This window comes from Pongo abelii, chromosome 10, assembly GCF_028885655.2.
Source record: "Pongo abelii isolate AG06213 chromosome 10, NHGRI_mPonAbe1-v2.0_pri, whole genome shotgun sequence".
Lineage (NCBI taxonomy): Eukaryota > Metazoa > Chordata > Mammalia > Primates > Hominidae > Pongo > Pongo abelii.
The window spans coordinates 37,582,064-37,598,847 of record NC_071995.2 but is presented as its reverse complement, the minus strand read 5'-3'; the positions used below and the strand labels follow the sequence as shown (position 1 = coordinate 37,598,847).

The 16,784-nt window shown below is 37.6% G+C and overlaps 1 protein-coding gene across 2 annotated transcripts in view; it reads left to right on the top strand.

Annotated features, from left to right (window-relative positions):
- The window catches only part of SLC2A13 (solute carrier family 2 member 13), a 355,260-nt gene that overhangs the window by 116,564 nt on the left and 221,912 nt on the right, over positions 1–16,784 (top strand). The window lies entirely within an intron of this gene.

The window sequence follows — 16,784 nt, the reverse complement described above, 5'->3', positions numbered from 1 at the left end:
CTTTCCATAGTGGTTGTACTAGATTACATTCCCATCAGCAGTGGTGAAGTGTTCCCTGTTAACTGCATCCACATCAACATCTACTATTTTTTAATTTTTTGGTTATGGCAATTCTTTTTTTTCGAGATGGAGTCTCGCTCTGTCACCCAGGCTGGAGTGCAGTGGTGCAATCTCGGCTCACTGCAAGCTCCGCCTCCCAGGTTCTCGCCATTCTCCTGACTCAGCCTCCCGAGTAGCTGGGACTACAAGCATCCGCCACCACCCCCGGCTAATTTTTTGTATTTTTTAGTAGAGATGGAGTTTCACCATGTTAGCCAGGATGGTCTCGATCTCTTGACCTCGTGATCCGCCCACCTCGGCCTCCCAAAGTGCTGGGATTACAGGTGTGAGCCACTATGCCCGGCCTGATTATGGCAATTCTTGCAGGAGTAAGGTGGTATCACATTTTGGTTTTGATTTGCATTTCCCTGATCATTAGTAATGTTGAGCATTTTTTTCATATGTGTGTTGGCCATTTGTAGATCTTCTTTTGAGAATTGTCTTAGATTTAAGTCCTTAATCCATCTTGAGTTGATTTTTGTATAAGGTGAGAGATGACGATCCAGTTTCATTCTCTTACACGTGGCTAGCCAATTATTTCAGGACCATTTGTTGAAAATGGTGTCCTTTCCCCACTTTATGTTTTTGTTTGCTTTGTTGAAGATCAGTTGGTTGTAAGTATTTGGGTTTATTTCTGGGTTCTCTATTCTGTTCCATTGGTCTATGTGCTTATTTTTATACTGGTACCATGCTGTTTTGGTGACTATGGTCTTCTAGTATAGTTTGAGATCAGGTAGTGTGATGCCTCCAGATTTATTCTTTTTGCTTAGTGTTGCTTTGGCTATGTGGGCTCTTTTTTGGTTCCATATGAATTTTAGAATTGTTTTTCCTAACTCTGTGAAGAATGATGGTGGTATTTTGATTGGAATTGCATTGAATTTGTAAATTGCTTTTGGCAGTATGGTCATTATCACAATATTGATTCTACCCATCCATGAGCATGGGATGTGTTTCCATTTGTTTGTGTTGTCTATGATTTCTTTCAGCAGTGTTTTATAGTTTTCCATGTAGAGGTTTTTCACCTTCTTGGTTAGGTATATTCCTAAGTATTTTAATTTTTTTGCAGCTATTGTAAAAGGCCAAACCCCAATTTTTGACTTCTGTGCACTGGCAGGCTCAACACAATGTGGAAGGTGCCAAGGCTTGAAGATTGCACCCTCTGAAGCCACAGGCCAAACTCTATGTTGGCCCCTTTCAGCCATGGCTGAAGCAGCTGGAATACAGGGCACCAAGTCCCTAGGCTGCACACTGCACGGGGGGCCCAGCCCACAAAACCACTTTTTCCTTCTAGGCCTGTTGGCCTGTGATGAGAGGGGCTGCTGTGAAGACCTCTGACATGCTCTGGAGACATTTTCCCCATTGTCTTGGGGATTAACATTTGGCTTCTCGTTACTTATGCAAATTTCTGCAGCTGGCTTGGATTTCTCCTCAGAAAATGGGATTTTCTTTTCTACCACATTGTCAGGCTGCAAATTTTCCAAACTTTTATGCTGTGCTTCCCTGATAAAACTGAATGTCTTTAACAGCACCCAAGTCACCTCTTGAATGCTTAGCTGCTTAGAAATTTCTTCCACTAGATACCCCAAATCATCTCTCTCAAGTTTAAAGTTCCACAAATCTCTAGGGCAGGGGCAAAACGCTGCCAGTCTCTCTGCTAAAACAGAACAAGAGTCACCTTTACTCCACTCCCCAATAAGTTCCTTATCTCCATCTGAGACCACTTTAACCTGGATTTCATTGTCTATATTACTATCAGCATTGTGGGCAAAGCCATTCAACAAGTCTCTAGAGAGTTCCAACTGGTATGTTTTCAGCAGCGCCCCACTCCAATTTACTGTGTTTGTTTTCATGCTTCTGATAAAGACATACCTGAGACTGGGCAATTTACAAAAGAAAGAGGTTTAGTGGACTTACAGTTCCATGTAGCTGGGGAAGCCGCACAATCATAGCAGAAGGCAAGGAGGAGCAAGTCATGTTTTTCACGGATGGTAGCAGGCAAAGAGAGGCAGCTTGTGCAGGGAAACTCCCGTTGTTAAAACTATCAGATCTTGTGAGACTTACTCACTATCATCAGAGCAGCATGGAAAATACCTGCCCCCCACGATTCAATGACCTCTCACCAGGTCCCTCCCACAACACATGGGAATTCAAGATGAGATTTGGGTGGGGACACAGCCAAACCATATCAGATGTCAAAGCTACGTTTGGTATAGAAAAGACAAAAACAACAATATTTGAGATAGTGCATTTGTATGCCTACTTTTATATCTTTAATAGTTTAATATGCTTTTTTACTCTTAAAAATCTGGAGGAATTAATACATGTAGCTCAAAATCTCTTTAAGTGACATGCGCATTTTCTCACTCATATGGGAGCTAAAGGAGTGGACTTCATGGAGGTAGAGAGTAGAATGGTGGTTACTGGAGGATGGGAAGGGTAGCGGGGAGGGGAAATGAGAACAGGTGGAAGGAATAAAGTGTAGTGTTTGATAGCACAGTTGGGAGGTTGTAGTTAATGGTAATTTGTTTTATATTTTGAAATAGCTAGAAGAAAAGATTTAGAATGTACCCAACACAAACAAATGATAAATGTTTAAGGTGATGGATATCGTAATTACCCTGATTTGGTCACTACACATTGTATGCATGTATCAGAATACCACACGTACCCATAAATATGTACCATTATTATGTATCAATATAAATCTTTTTAAAAAAGAGACCTGCACAATGTGTATTATTTTTATAGTTTTGTTTGTTTTAAAGCATCATCCTTTCTCATACTGGTTAACTCAGACCAAGTATTGCTTTGATGTTAATATTAATGACACAGTCTAATTTATGTATGAATTTTGGGGAAGAAGACACTTATCCATTAATGTTTTTAGTTCGCTTAATTTTGATGTTTAAGTATTGAGTCCTGTTGATATGCCTGTTCACTGAAGTGACCATTTTATAGATAAGAAAATTGTACTATCTTTTCATATACAGTTCTGTGCTATTTGTTGATGCTTGCACGTGCACCATCTCATCCTCTCAAAAACCTGTAGAGGTTAGCATTACTCCCTTAATTTTCAGATGAGGAAGGGATTTCCAGAAAAGTTAAGGTACTTTCTCAGAGTCACACAGTAAATTCATGGATCCCATATTTCCTGACTCTCTAGAGCTCTTTTTCTGTTTATTATGCCCAGGTAGATGAAACGCCAAGAACTGAGAAGTGCATTTGAAATGTGCATAAGAGTATGTGCACATATATGCTTGTGTTTGTGTGTGTTTAATGTGAGACAGAATGTGCTTCCCTTGTTTTGAGTTCTTCCCCTTTCTGGTTATTATGGTGGTAGTGGTATGGGTATGTTTTTTTTTTCCTTTTTCTATCTTTTATGTATATGCACACACATATGTATGTACAGCAGTATCAAAATACAGCTTGAAGTGTGAGATTAGTGTTTTTTTTTTTTTTTTTTTTTTGAGACGGAGTCTTGCTGTGTTGCCCAGGCTGGAGTGCAGCGGCGCCATCTCAGCTCACTGCAAGCTCCACCTCCCGGGTTCAAGCGATTCTCCTGCCTCAGCCTGCCAAGTAGCTGGGACTACAGGTGCCCACCACCACGCCTGGCTAATTTTTTGTGTTTTTAGTAGAAATGGGGTTTCACCGTCCAGGATGGTCTCGATCTCTTGACCTCGTGATCTGTCTGCCTCAGCCTCCCGAAGTGCTGGGATTACAGGCGTAAGCCACTGCACCCGGCAGAGATTAGTTTTTATCATCTGTAAGTTGATAGGATGGGTACAACTTCTGACTGGAAAAAGAAGATTGCAAGATGTCTACAGTTATTACATTTTATTTCAATGGATACCAGAACCTGTTTCTTAGAGCTAAATGATGAGAATTTTTATTATTATTATTAAACAAATCCGTGTATGTTTCCTTTGCTCCTTGCTTTTCAATTAGATTTAAATGATATTTAAGTAGATAAGAAACAAATATGTGTTTGTTTTCTTAGAAGAAATAGTAAATTCAATGTTGTATGGAAATATTTGTAGGCTTTTGAATTTTCTCCACCCTTTTCTACAGATGAATGCAAAGATTTTCCTAATCATTACATAAGAACATAACACTTCTATAGCAATTAATGGCTCATGACCTATTAAATAGCAATAAGTCTTGCTCGTATCTCAGTTATGTTTTTCAGTCCAAAAGAGATGGGACTACATCAAAATCAATTTCTCTGGAAAAACATCACATGTAATCTTCACTCTTCTAATGTTGACAACAGTTTATGAAGGATATGTGTTAGTATTCAGATAACTCTTAAGCTAGCTCATTGTTCTGCAGTTTTTACTGAATCCCTGTCTTTCACGTTTCCTAGCAACTGACTCACACGTGGAAGATGCAGGAGTAAAGCCGTCAGGGATTTGCTCTGCATCTATCTCTTAAACAGCATCTGAGAAATGGCAGCCAGACTACATTGTTTCACTTCATAGTTTCCACTGAAAGCTTGCCTTTTATGTTTATTAGCTTCTAAAATAGGATTGCCATAAAAGATTAGCATTAAAAATTGAGTTGTGATGATAAAATATTAAAGTCAAATTATTGGAAATTTTTATCAGTAATATTTCTTGAATAGTCATTGCTATTTATGTATATCTAAAAATGTGATGGTTACTGTGATACAGAGATGAAATAAAACGTTTTATATTTGAGAATTAAAATCTTTATTACAATATTATCCCTCTTAAATGCATAAGTACTTTAGAATTGTAAAATAAGATGCCTCTTCAGTTTTGTTTTCCTTAAAAGAAAAGAGAGCAATAAACTTTAAATATATTACATGTATATGTATGTATATGTAACTGTACTCATATCTGTCAATTTTAAACATTTAAGTCAGCAAATTGAAAAATGCTTTCTGAGCTAAGTGATAGAGTTTATTTTGGTTAAGGAAAGGAAAATAACAAGGACACAGCCCCAATTTTTCTGTGTGAGAAAATGGTAGTAATTTGATTGTGTCAGTTTTAACACATTTGGAAAATAGAAGCTACAATATGAATTTGTGCTTTTATGCCTTATATTTTCATTGCCATTTAATCTTTCTGTCTAATCTTGGTGGTCCCAAATGTAAACTATAATGACATATACCTGTTAATACTACTAATACTACTACTACTGAGAACATATATGTTAGTAAATATGAGTACTCCAAGCTTGTTGAGCTTTTTGGGTTATAAGAATCTTGAGTGATGTGTCTTTCATTTTTAACTGTCACGGCCATTTTCCATAATTAACCCTAGGAAGGGGCTGAAAAGGAAGGAAAACAGTGACAGGGGAAAGTGGCAAAATAGAGCAAGAGAAAAATAGAAAGAAAGATGAAAATGAGTGAAAGAAAATGGCTATGAGCTGTAAAAGGTAGGGTGGTAGAATTCAGCCAACCTGCTATTGTCTTTCTCCCTGCCACCTCTATGGGTAATATTCTGTTTTTCTCTTGCCCAGTATTGAGTTTGCAAATCATGCTAGCATCTATCAGGGGAGAAATGGTGTGATCCATGGAATATTCAGAATGAAAATAGAATAAGGGTAGAAAGCACAACGTAATTACTTGGGTCCTCGTGTGTGCTCTCTTTAGAATATAGGCTGCTTAATCGCCCCTTTGTCCTCTCCCGCTTTGGACCCCTACCCATTCAGAATATCAATTCAGGGCAAATGAAGGCACCTCCCTCACTCCTCTCTCCTACCCCTACATCAGGCATCCCTGAGCAAGGTCACAGATACCAGGGGAGCTCAGTGGTGGTATTTTGGATAAAGCTGTAATCCCTGCTACAATTGTTGTTTCTCTCTCCTTTGTAAATCAGCTTTGGGGCAATGGTAGCATGCATCTTACTGAGATCTTAAGCGTAATTGCAATCAAAGAAGAGGAACAAGGATGCCTGCAGAACATTCAGGCTCACCAAATCACGATGTGTGAGCTATAAGGGCAGGATGAGTGAGCTATAAAAGCTTTTAATTTTATGTCAGAAACAAAATAACCCAACTACCATCACCATTTCATTTTCTTTTAAAAAGATAGTAGAATATAATCTTGAAATAAAGGACAATACTTTCAAACAAAGAATATTAGGCAACTTCATACCAACACACAAGAAAAAATAATAGGATGGTGAGTGGAACATATTTTTATTGCCCTGAATTGATGCTGTGGATGGGTGGGGGTCCAAAGCAGCAGAGGACAAAGGGGCAGTTAAGTAGCCTGTATTCTAAAGAGAGCACCCATATGGGAAGAGAGGGGTCTTCCTCACATCCCAAACCAACCAATACAGATCAAGAAAATCACTGGTAAAGATGAGAGGGACCTGCTTGACTGGGAGAGACTAACATCCCATTGCCTAGCTAGACATGCACTTATGAGGCGTCCTTGCTAATCTGCCTTCTGTGTCTACTTAAGTAGGAAGGAACACTGGAGCATGATGGCAGCAGGGGTGTGGGGTGAACACGGAAGATGGTGGGAGCAGAGCACTGGAGTGGCCTGAACAACTATCATGTGGCAGGGCTATGATGTCACTTGGAGCCCATTTGAGATGAAGGAAAAAGCTTTAACCCAGATATAAGATTGAAGTTTTAAAGCAAATGGACTTACACAAATTGAGGAAAAGAATTTGAGAACTCTGCTATCTATGAGAAACTGTGGGCAGTTCTACAAAGCACTGCTGTGTGAAGTAAGTAGAGAAAAACAGTCTTTCATGGTTGAACTCTGTGAAGTTAAGACTGTATAAGGAACAAGGTAACTGTCTGCAAATCAGAGGAAACTTCTCTGTGGACCAGCACAGGCCCACAGATTGATTTTTAGGAAAGACCTAATCTAGTCCAAGCCTTCACTTTACAGGAGGAAAATCAGTGTTTGGCACACACTTCAGGGGGAGGGATAGAGCTCAGTTGATGAAAAAAGGAGACTTGAACCTTGATGCCTAGGTTTGAGAATCGAATACAGTTGAGACTAATTTGAGTATGTGTTTGTGTGAGTTTGGAGGTTTGAAAAGCTCTGATTACAGCTTTTGTTGTAGAGAGAGTTGGTATTGCTTAAAGTTTCTAAACTGTGATCATATAATGCATACATAAAGTATGGATATTAATATATTGAAGTGTCCCAAGCACAGCTGCCACTAGGGGGCAATGGAAGCCCCCCACAGTGTCACAACAACCTAGTCATAGCCCTAGAACCAGGGTTGCAAGAAAATCCCTTTGCCTGCTTTTGCCCTGTTTCCTTCAGCACTGTGTCATTAAGAGCACCCATTCCCCAGATTTTGTGCTTCCCTGGTGTGTGCTGAGATACTATCCCCAGAATACAGTACAGCCAGAAATGCAAGTGTGGGCACATCCTTCTTGTACTTTTGATAATGTTGTTAAGTAGAAGAACTCTTACTTAGAGGAGAATGCACTGCTGGAACATGTGTTAGAAGTTAAAGTCCACACTCCCCATGTAAAATATGTATTTATCTCTCATGTGAATGTTATTCATTCAGTCATTGAGCATTTATTGAGTATTCTGTGTGCTTGGCCCTCTTCTGTCCTCAGGGATATTGTGAAGAGATAGAGACATTCCTGCTCTGTTAAAAGGAACTCACTTTCCAGTGGGAGGAAGATGAGAAATAAAGAAGTAAATAAATATGTGTAAGACTACTTCACATAATAAAAGGAGCTAATATTTGATCGTTATGACTCCAGAATACATGACCATAGGTGTTACTAGAATAGCTATACCACAATAGAACTGTATATAAAATAAAGGAGTCCGAGAGTTGGAATAATATTTCTCCTCACTGGCTTCCTGTTAAAAATTAGAGCTATAGTCCCATCAGAGAAAACTCCAGGAGAATAAAACTGTGATTTTGTGGCCAAAAAAACCAAGTGTGGAGGCAACCATAAACCGATCACTAAGAACACATTTACATTATTTAGGAGCTTGATGTATTTTACAGTAATTTCTCATCTGTAAAATTTCCTGACAGCAGTGGCAATTTTCTTTTTGTTTACCGAAATCTTGATCCTCTTCTGGATCATCGGGATTAATTTCTTTACTGGGGAGTCTCTCAACTAGAACATTAAAAGTCTGCTTCCCTACAGTGTATTCTTATGCAAGAAGACTTTGTGGAAAAAAAGTTGTGCATATGGCAATGATATTTTTAGCCCTTTCCATGACAGTCAAGCCTGAATCTTCTTTCAAGACCTAGTTTCAGTGTCATCGGTTGTGTGTGTCCTCTTCCCTGGCATTCTCCATAACCCAGCCAGAGCAAGACATCCATTTTTGATTATTCATTCATTCAGAAAATGAATACCTATTACATGCCAGGCACCATTTGGGGCACTGAAGATTTGGCAGTGATGAATGAAAGGAAGCCTACCTTAAAGTTTTATTTCTAGTGGGGAGAGGTGACCAGGGAACACATAAACATATGAAGGTGGTAATAAAGGTTAACAGATAATGGTGATAAAAGGTAAAATTTAATGAGCAGATTAATAAAGGATGGTTGATGATATTGAGGCAAGGGGGTTGCACCTTTTTATAGGTTGGTCCAGGAAAGTTAGAGAGGTGGCATGTATTCAAAAGACTAAAATAAGTGAGGAGAGGGAGCCATGTGGCTATCTGAGTCAGTGTGGGTAAAGCAGAATTGGCGTGGAGAGTTTCAGGAGGTAAGGGCAGAAGACCAGATTATGTAGGGACTGTGAGGATTTAGGCTTTTATTCAAGAATGAGAAGGGAAGCCACTGAAGGGTTATGAGTAGAGGACTGACACAGCAGACTTAGGTTTACAAAGGCTCATCTGGCCCCTGCGCTCGGAGTACATGGAGTGAGACAATGGTGGAATCTGGCCCCTTAAATTGGAGGCTGTTGGAATAATTTGGGAAAGAGATGCTGGTGGCCTAGGCCTAGGTGATTGTTATGGGGGTTGTGAGAGGAGGCCATGTATAGAGTTAACAATATTTACTGATGCATTGGATGGGGATATTAGAAGAAAAGGAATGAAAGATGACCCAAAGTTTTTTGACTTATATATGATAAAAATCTTAAGCTTTGGTCATAAGCTATAAATTTAACAACTTGGTTTCCTCTTTAGCAGCATTTTACTCCCTCCCTCCCTCCCTCCCTCCCTCCCTTCCTTCCTTCCTCCCTTCTTCCCTCTCTCCCTCCCTCCTTCTTTTCCTCCCTCTCCTCCTCCTCCTCCCTCTCCTCCTCCTCCTCCCTCTCCTCCCCCTCCTCCTCCTCCTCTTTCCCCTCCTCCTCCTACTCTTCTTCTTCTTCCTCTTCTTTTCATTCATTCTTTCTCTCTTTCGTTTTCTTTTTTCTTTCTTTCTTTCTTTCCTTCTTTCGTTCTTTCGTTCTTTTTCTTTCTCCTTCCTTCCTTCCTCTTTTTTTAAATATAAAAACAGGCAAGTTTCATGAACGATAACTCACACAATAAGTAACATATCTGACTAATAGATATATGAAAAGATCTTTATTTTCCACCAGTTAAAGTAATATAAATTAAAACAATGCAATAATTTTTTTCAACAATTATGTTGTTGATGATTAGAATATTGATAATACCAATGTGCCAAAGTATGAAAAAATGATTACTCTTTTATACATTATTACTTGGTGGCAGCTTATATTGGTACAACATTTTTAAGTGGCGGTTTAGCAGTATCTATTAAAAATAAGACATTTACAAAACTTTCGGCCCAGCATTTTTGCATCTGGGAATCTATTTAAAAAAAACTATCCCTGCATATATGCAAAGGTATGTACATCTAGAAGATTATTCCTTGCAATATTGTTTGTAGTCGTGAAAAACTGGAAACCATCTAAACATTTATCAATAGGGGATTTGCTAAGTTCAGACCAAGGCAAAGAATTAATAGTGATGATTTTCACAGGTAGAATTGGAGGGTCAGTGGGGGATTTCACTCTTTTTCTTGTGTGCCTTTATTTTAATGTTTTACTATATTAAAGAGTACTTTTACAGAAAGAACAATAAGATATTTCAAAAGTTATTTTTAGAAAAAGCCTCAAAATTATTTTCATAGAATAATAATACAAAATAAGCACTCACAAGTATATGACAGCATTATATTAAAAAGATTAAACTGTAGTAATAAAGGATAATTCCAGGAATCCGATGATGCTTTATTATAAGAAAATATATTTGTAATTTATCAAAAAGTGAAAAAAAATAAATTTGACCTATGGCAGCTTTTCAAGTAACCTTTTGGTTTTAAGGAAAAAGAGTGTATAAATGTATAAAGATCATGGTCTCAGGTACCGGCTACATACTGTTGATTACTAAATTCATAGCTGTTTGAATATCTCAAAGGATGCAGTAGCTATTAATTGAGAAAGACTGTGAGAGAAACAGGTTATTGTTATTATTTTGGGGAAGGGAGTCAGGAGTTTGTTTTTGACACATTTCATTTGAGATGTCTTTTAGACATCCAACTGAAGAAATTGAGTAGACAGTTCGTGAGCAAGTTTTCGGTTCAAGAGACAGGGCAAATTTGGAGATATGAATTTGGGAATCAGCAGTGTGTAGATGTATCATGATCTTTATACATGTGTCAGTTGCAGCACTTACCTCATTATTTTGTCATTGTTTGTTGACATATTTGTCTGTCTACATTAAAATCCTTGGGGGCAGAGACCACATCTTGTTTGACATTTTAGTATTTCATTCATGGCAATCTTGCCATGATGTGAAGCTGTAGGTTTGTTTTCTTTGGATATGATTGGCTGGAGCTATGATTAACTTAGGCTTTGTCCAGGGAAAGCCATTTTTCTTAAAACCGAAAGGTTATAGCTTAAAGGCAGCCAAAGGGGAAACCGGGTTGTTAAATTTATAGTTTATGATCAAAGCTTAAGATTTTTATTATCTCTAGGTATTTAAATCTTGCCCTCAATTGCTGATATCCTTGTGTCTCTAGGAAATAACATGCCTTTTGATGGCTCAACTCAGTACACAGTCATAATCTAGGCACAAATGGCAGCTTTAACCAAGACCAGGCTTGTTGCCTTCGAGGAAATAAACTTCATGCCAACTCAGACTGTTGGGAAGCACCATAGATATGCCTGAGATTTGTTCTCTTTGAAATTGGTCGGTTTGATCAGTGTGGTCTACAGACTGATTCCTGTCCATAAACCCCCTCCCTCTTTTTTTTTTTTTTGGTCTGCTAAGACACATTAAAAAAAATTTTTTTTTGGTCTGCTTAAATACAGGTTAAATACAGAAATAGAGAGTAGGCATATAGAAAGTTTTATAGCAATCAGTCACAGTAATTTTATGTCTATTGAATTTAGTTTTCAAAATTGTATTTTGTGTGCCTTTTTTCATTTTTTTTCAGTAATTCATTTAATTGTATTTAACAAAAGTATCAATCTGCAACAGATTGAACTTAAAAAACATTGGTCCTTCCTCCATAGTTTGAGAAACAGTGCACTAGTTCATATCAGGAAGCACATCATAGATTGAGAGCTCAGATAAATCAGTGGCGACGAGGTGGGTGAACGTGTGGTAAACAGGCATGGATCAGTATCTCCAGAATATGTGTTTGCTTTGAAAATAATTCTGCAATGGTCCAAATGTTTGTATCTCTACCCCCCACCCCAATTCGTATATTGAAATCCTAACCCCAAGGTTAGGCCCCATCTCCCGATGACCCCATCTCCTAATATAAATCCTCACCTGGAGGTTAGGATTTTTATTAGGAGATGGGGCCTTTGGGAGGTGATTAGGTCATGGTGGAACCCTCACGATTGGAACCAAGGCCTTTATTTTAAAAGCCTGAGAGAGATCTCTCCCCTCCCATCATGTGAGGACACAGTGATATGCTGCCTGAACCAAGACACAGGCCCTCACCGCACAGTAAATCTTCTGGAGTCTTGATCTTGGATTTCCCAGCCTCCAGAATGGTGAGAAATAAACGTTTATTGTATATAAGCCACTCAGTTTATGGCACTATTATAGCAGCTGAAATGGACTAAGACAAATTCTTTACTCCATTTTTCGTATCATGAATTATTGAAGGAGCTATGATATGGTAGCATGAAAAGAACCACCCTACTGCAGAGAACAGAGTTTGATTTTTGTTGATTAAGCTGCCTGTGATCTCAAGTCTGGCATTTAATGGGCAGACTATAAGGTATGTGACCACTGCTGGATTTTGTAAACATTTCCTTTTAGCATTCAAGCTTTAGATATGTCTTTCTGTATCAGTACATTGTTTTATGCTTTCCTAAAAGCAGCCTTCTGGTCTACAACCTCTCCATGCACTGAATTCCTACCTTTATTTTTTAGCTCCTGGAACACTTTTATACCTTTCATTTCTCTTTTGATACTTCAAGCAGAAGCTATTTAGAGACACACTGTGAATAAATCATTTTAGTCAGTTCCTTAATACTTTTCTTAACCATTATTACCTCCTATGAATAATTTTATTTCACTTTTATTAAATAAGCAGAGGTAATCTGCATCAGAGAATGCAAATAATGGCTAACTTGGTAATTTTAGGAAAGAGAAACAGGCAGATATAGGCATAGAATAAAGGGAAGCTAAAAGAATTCTAACAAACTGACACCAAGAAACCAACAGCAGGAAGAGTAGAAAGCAGAGCACTAGGAAGAGAGACAAAATTGCGATAATCATGATTTCCTCGAGACAGTGAGTTTGGAGGTGGTTTCCCTTTTTCATTTTTTGTAATTTTCCAGATTGTGAACATTAACCATGTATTACTATTATTATAGTTAAAAATTGTTTGCATATATCCCTCCCCCATACGTGTAAGTAACTTAAGTATAGGTAACAGAAGCAAACTGGTGGGTTTGGTGTTCTAGTTATGATATTCTTGCTTTTATGGAGCATAAAAATCATTGTCAGACTCTTCCTTCTTGGTGATTTCCCCAGTGGCCTCCCATAGATTGCTTCTTCGTCTTTGTAAAGATATATGACAGCAAATCTCTACCAGTTAATGAGCACGTGAAAAGCTGTCTATCTAAGGGCTGTGTGTTTTGCTACTTACAAAGCCGTAAAGATGTTGACAAAAATACCTGAATCCCTGTAGGATATTCTCCATTTTTCATCAAGAAGGACATTAGCCTCTTAAAAAAATTAACTGAGAGAAACTGTTGACTACCTTTTAAGTAACATCATCAAAGAAGTAAATGGCTTTGATTTTTCTTAAAAAGCAGTTTTTAGAAATTATGAATGGAATATATTCACTGGATATTAGTCATCCAGAACTTCTGCATTAAACCTTCATAATTAATTGTAGTAATGCTTTTCTAAAAATTTACTTTGTCTATTGTATATTACACAATATTGTAATCTAGTTTTAGTACCAGGAATTTACACTTAAATTGCTTAAAAACAAAAGTTAAATGAAAAACATTTAACTTTTTAAAATTATTTTTATTTCCATCTCTTTTATTAAATTCTTTGTTTATAGAAGATTGCACTTACTGTTCCTCTGTTTTCATATTTTATAAGCACTTTGTTAAAGAGATAGTGTGACTCTAAAGTACAAGTTGGTTTCTTAACCAATTAAGAATTCTTCCATTTGGGGGAGATGGACTGTATTTTTGTGATGCTGCCATTTGTTGCTCAGAAAACTTCTATTTTTATTAGAATTGCCTTGAGAGCCAATTTTTGAGTCATAAAACGTTTCATTCACTCACTCAACAAAAATGTATTGAAGGCTTACTTCTATCAGTTCTCTCTAGATGCCAGATATACTGCAGTGAGAAAGCCACATGGTTACTGAGCTCACAGAGCTTACAGTGTGGTGGGGGAGACATTAATGAAAACACACACATGAAATACACAGGCCTCTGAAGAAAAATTATCATAAAGATAATAATTTAGATAGCAGGGAAATGGGCATTTAGGGAAGGCATCTCTGGTAATGCCAAAGAAAGGGTGAAGACCATGAGCCAAAGCCCTGGATTGAGCCACAACTTGGCACAACTCATTAATTTATAGGCATCTCTTCTTTTTGATCTCAAATGCTTTCACTCAACTGAATAAGCCATTTTAGCAATAATGCTTGCCTCTGGATTACTGCCAAAAGCTACCTTGATTAGCAGAGAGTGAAGATTTGTGACCACTGAGGATATTCAGTGTGTCACTGGCTCTGAAGATATTTCTAAAAGATTTTCAGTTATATTTTGAGCTGTAGCAACATCAAGGAAATAATTTTGTAACCTCCCTCACGAGATGACTTTGAAGGAAAGATATTTATAAATTCTGATGTGCTTTTTCAGCCACATTATTTAATAACCATTCTTGATGTAATGAGAAGAGAAAAAGACTGTGCCTCTTTTCAGAGAAGCTCAGTCTACTGCTTTCTTTTCCTTCTTGAGAAAGTGAACACTGAGACAAAATAATCTCTGCAACAACGAAGGAAGTTCTGTTTGACTCAGTTGCTAATTCAATGGCTGAAAGAGATCAGAGAAACAGTTTGATATGTGGGAACATTAGAAACTTTGAGGGCTTTGGGGTCAGATAAACATTGACCTTACCACTCACTAGCTCTTTGATCTTTGAAAAGTTACTGAGTCTCTTTGAGCCTTTGTTTGCTAATCTGCCCAATGGGATTAAACTACAAACCTCTTAGGGAGCACTGCAGATTAATCTATATAGGGCTTGAATCTAGTAGGAACGGAATAAATATGAGCTCATGCCTACCTTCCTCTTTCCAAACCCCTCATCCTTTTATCTGTTACCATGGATGTCAAACTCTATGAAATCCAGTCATTTAGCTTAAAGTACATATGTTGTTTTCATGCTTTCCTTCCTGATATTTTTTAAAGTTAATTTTTAGGAAAACATTTTAACACATTGCATAAGATGGCAATGCTAGGGTTAGGGCTAAAGAAAGACAACATCCTTGAGTTTTTCTAGAGGTGGATTTCATTCTTTATCTTAACGATAAGGCCAGAAAGTGCCAAGAGATGTTAAGTGTCCAGAAAGTTGGAAGTTTTGGTTTGGGTTAGGTAGAAGGTATACAATGAAAAGATCTTATATAAAATATTTAATAAAGTCAGTTTGGTTCTCCACACACAAAAAAATGACATACTGATGATTAAAAACTGAAACATGGCCAGGGGCAGCAGTTTCACTCCTGTAATCCAAGCTACTTGGGAGGCTGAAACAGGAAGGTTGCTTGAGGTCAGGTGTTCAAGACCAACCTGAACAACATAGTGAGACCCCCAGTTTTTTTTTTTTTTAAATGAAGATTTAAAAATTAAGACATTGTTACAAGTGGGAAATACCAGAGGTAACATTAATGAAAATTAAGTATTCTAATTTCAAATGAATCGTGGAATTAATAAATGTGTTCATATATGGTCTACTTCAGCTAGAATATATCTCTCTTGTTTGCAACTCTGCGGTCATGAAGTCAACCTTATGGCACTTATCATTGTCTACTTTGGTAAGTGCCACGTACCATTGTGTTTCTTGACATCAAGGACCATGTCTAATTTATCTTGGAGCCTACCATACAGAGTCCTGGTGCTGATGGTGAATTGCATTTGAAAGTAACTAAAAAGATGGTGGGATATGGAGAGGTTAAGTAACTTGCTCTTCTAATTTTGGGTGTTGTTTATGGGGGCAGCTATGTCCTTGAACTTGCTGTAATGCTGTCATAATGGGTACCCCAGGTGCTTATCTAAGGGCAGGCTGTCTGTTTTCAGCCCCATTAGAAGACAAGAAGATGAACTCCTGAGCAGAGCTGACACCATATGACAATTGTGCCTCCTCTGTGTTTCACATATCTGAATTGTGATGTCACTGTTTTGATGTAGCAGTTATTATATTTGGACACTTAGCTTAGAATGGAGCACTCCTAGTTTGTTGTTTGTTAGTGTACATAACTATTTAGAATCTTCAACTTTAAGAATGTGGTTTGATGCTTATTTACAACTGAAGATTCATAAGCAAATATATGTTATTGAACATTTGTATCCTTTGGCTCCTTAGAGTTGCTCCATCCATTTGTGATGCATGTTAATAGAGAGTGAAATAAAAATACTTGCATTTAAAGAGCTACATCTGTTTTGTGCATGAGTCATCTGAAGTTTGGACAGCTATTCTGATCAAATAAATAAATCTTCCTTCAGACAGGTGGCTTACTTGAATACGTCTAACTTATTTTCAGTTCCCTCTGGGAAATCTTACATTTAGCTGCAGTCTCTAAACTGTTTTATCTGCCAAGGATAAGCTGGCAATGGGAAGCTTTAATTAGAATTAATGAGGCTTGCCATGGAGAAATTTAGAAAATGTCTACTACCTTTTAGTGGCACAAATATGGCAAAAATTTAGGCATTGTCTAAGTCATCACTGAATAAACCTTATTACACGAACATATTTTTATGGGAATTCAGAATGTCTGAACTTAGAGTGTCTGAATTTAGATTGTCTTAAAAGAATGTACGTAGTTAAAATATTTAGTTGGTCTACTGTTAGGGAAGATAAATTTTTTCACTTCCCTCCTTTGGCATTATTTTCTTCCTATTCCATAGCAAATTAGCAACTAAAGTGTAAGTCAGGTGGTGGGGAGCGCTTTTAAAATCAGGATTATGCTTTAAAATTAGGATTTAACAGAAAGTAAGTATACATTTTGTCTGAGTGAAATTTGTCCTTCATATCTATCTGTTGCATGTCTGTCTAA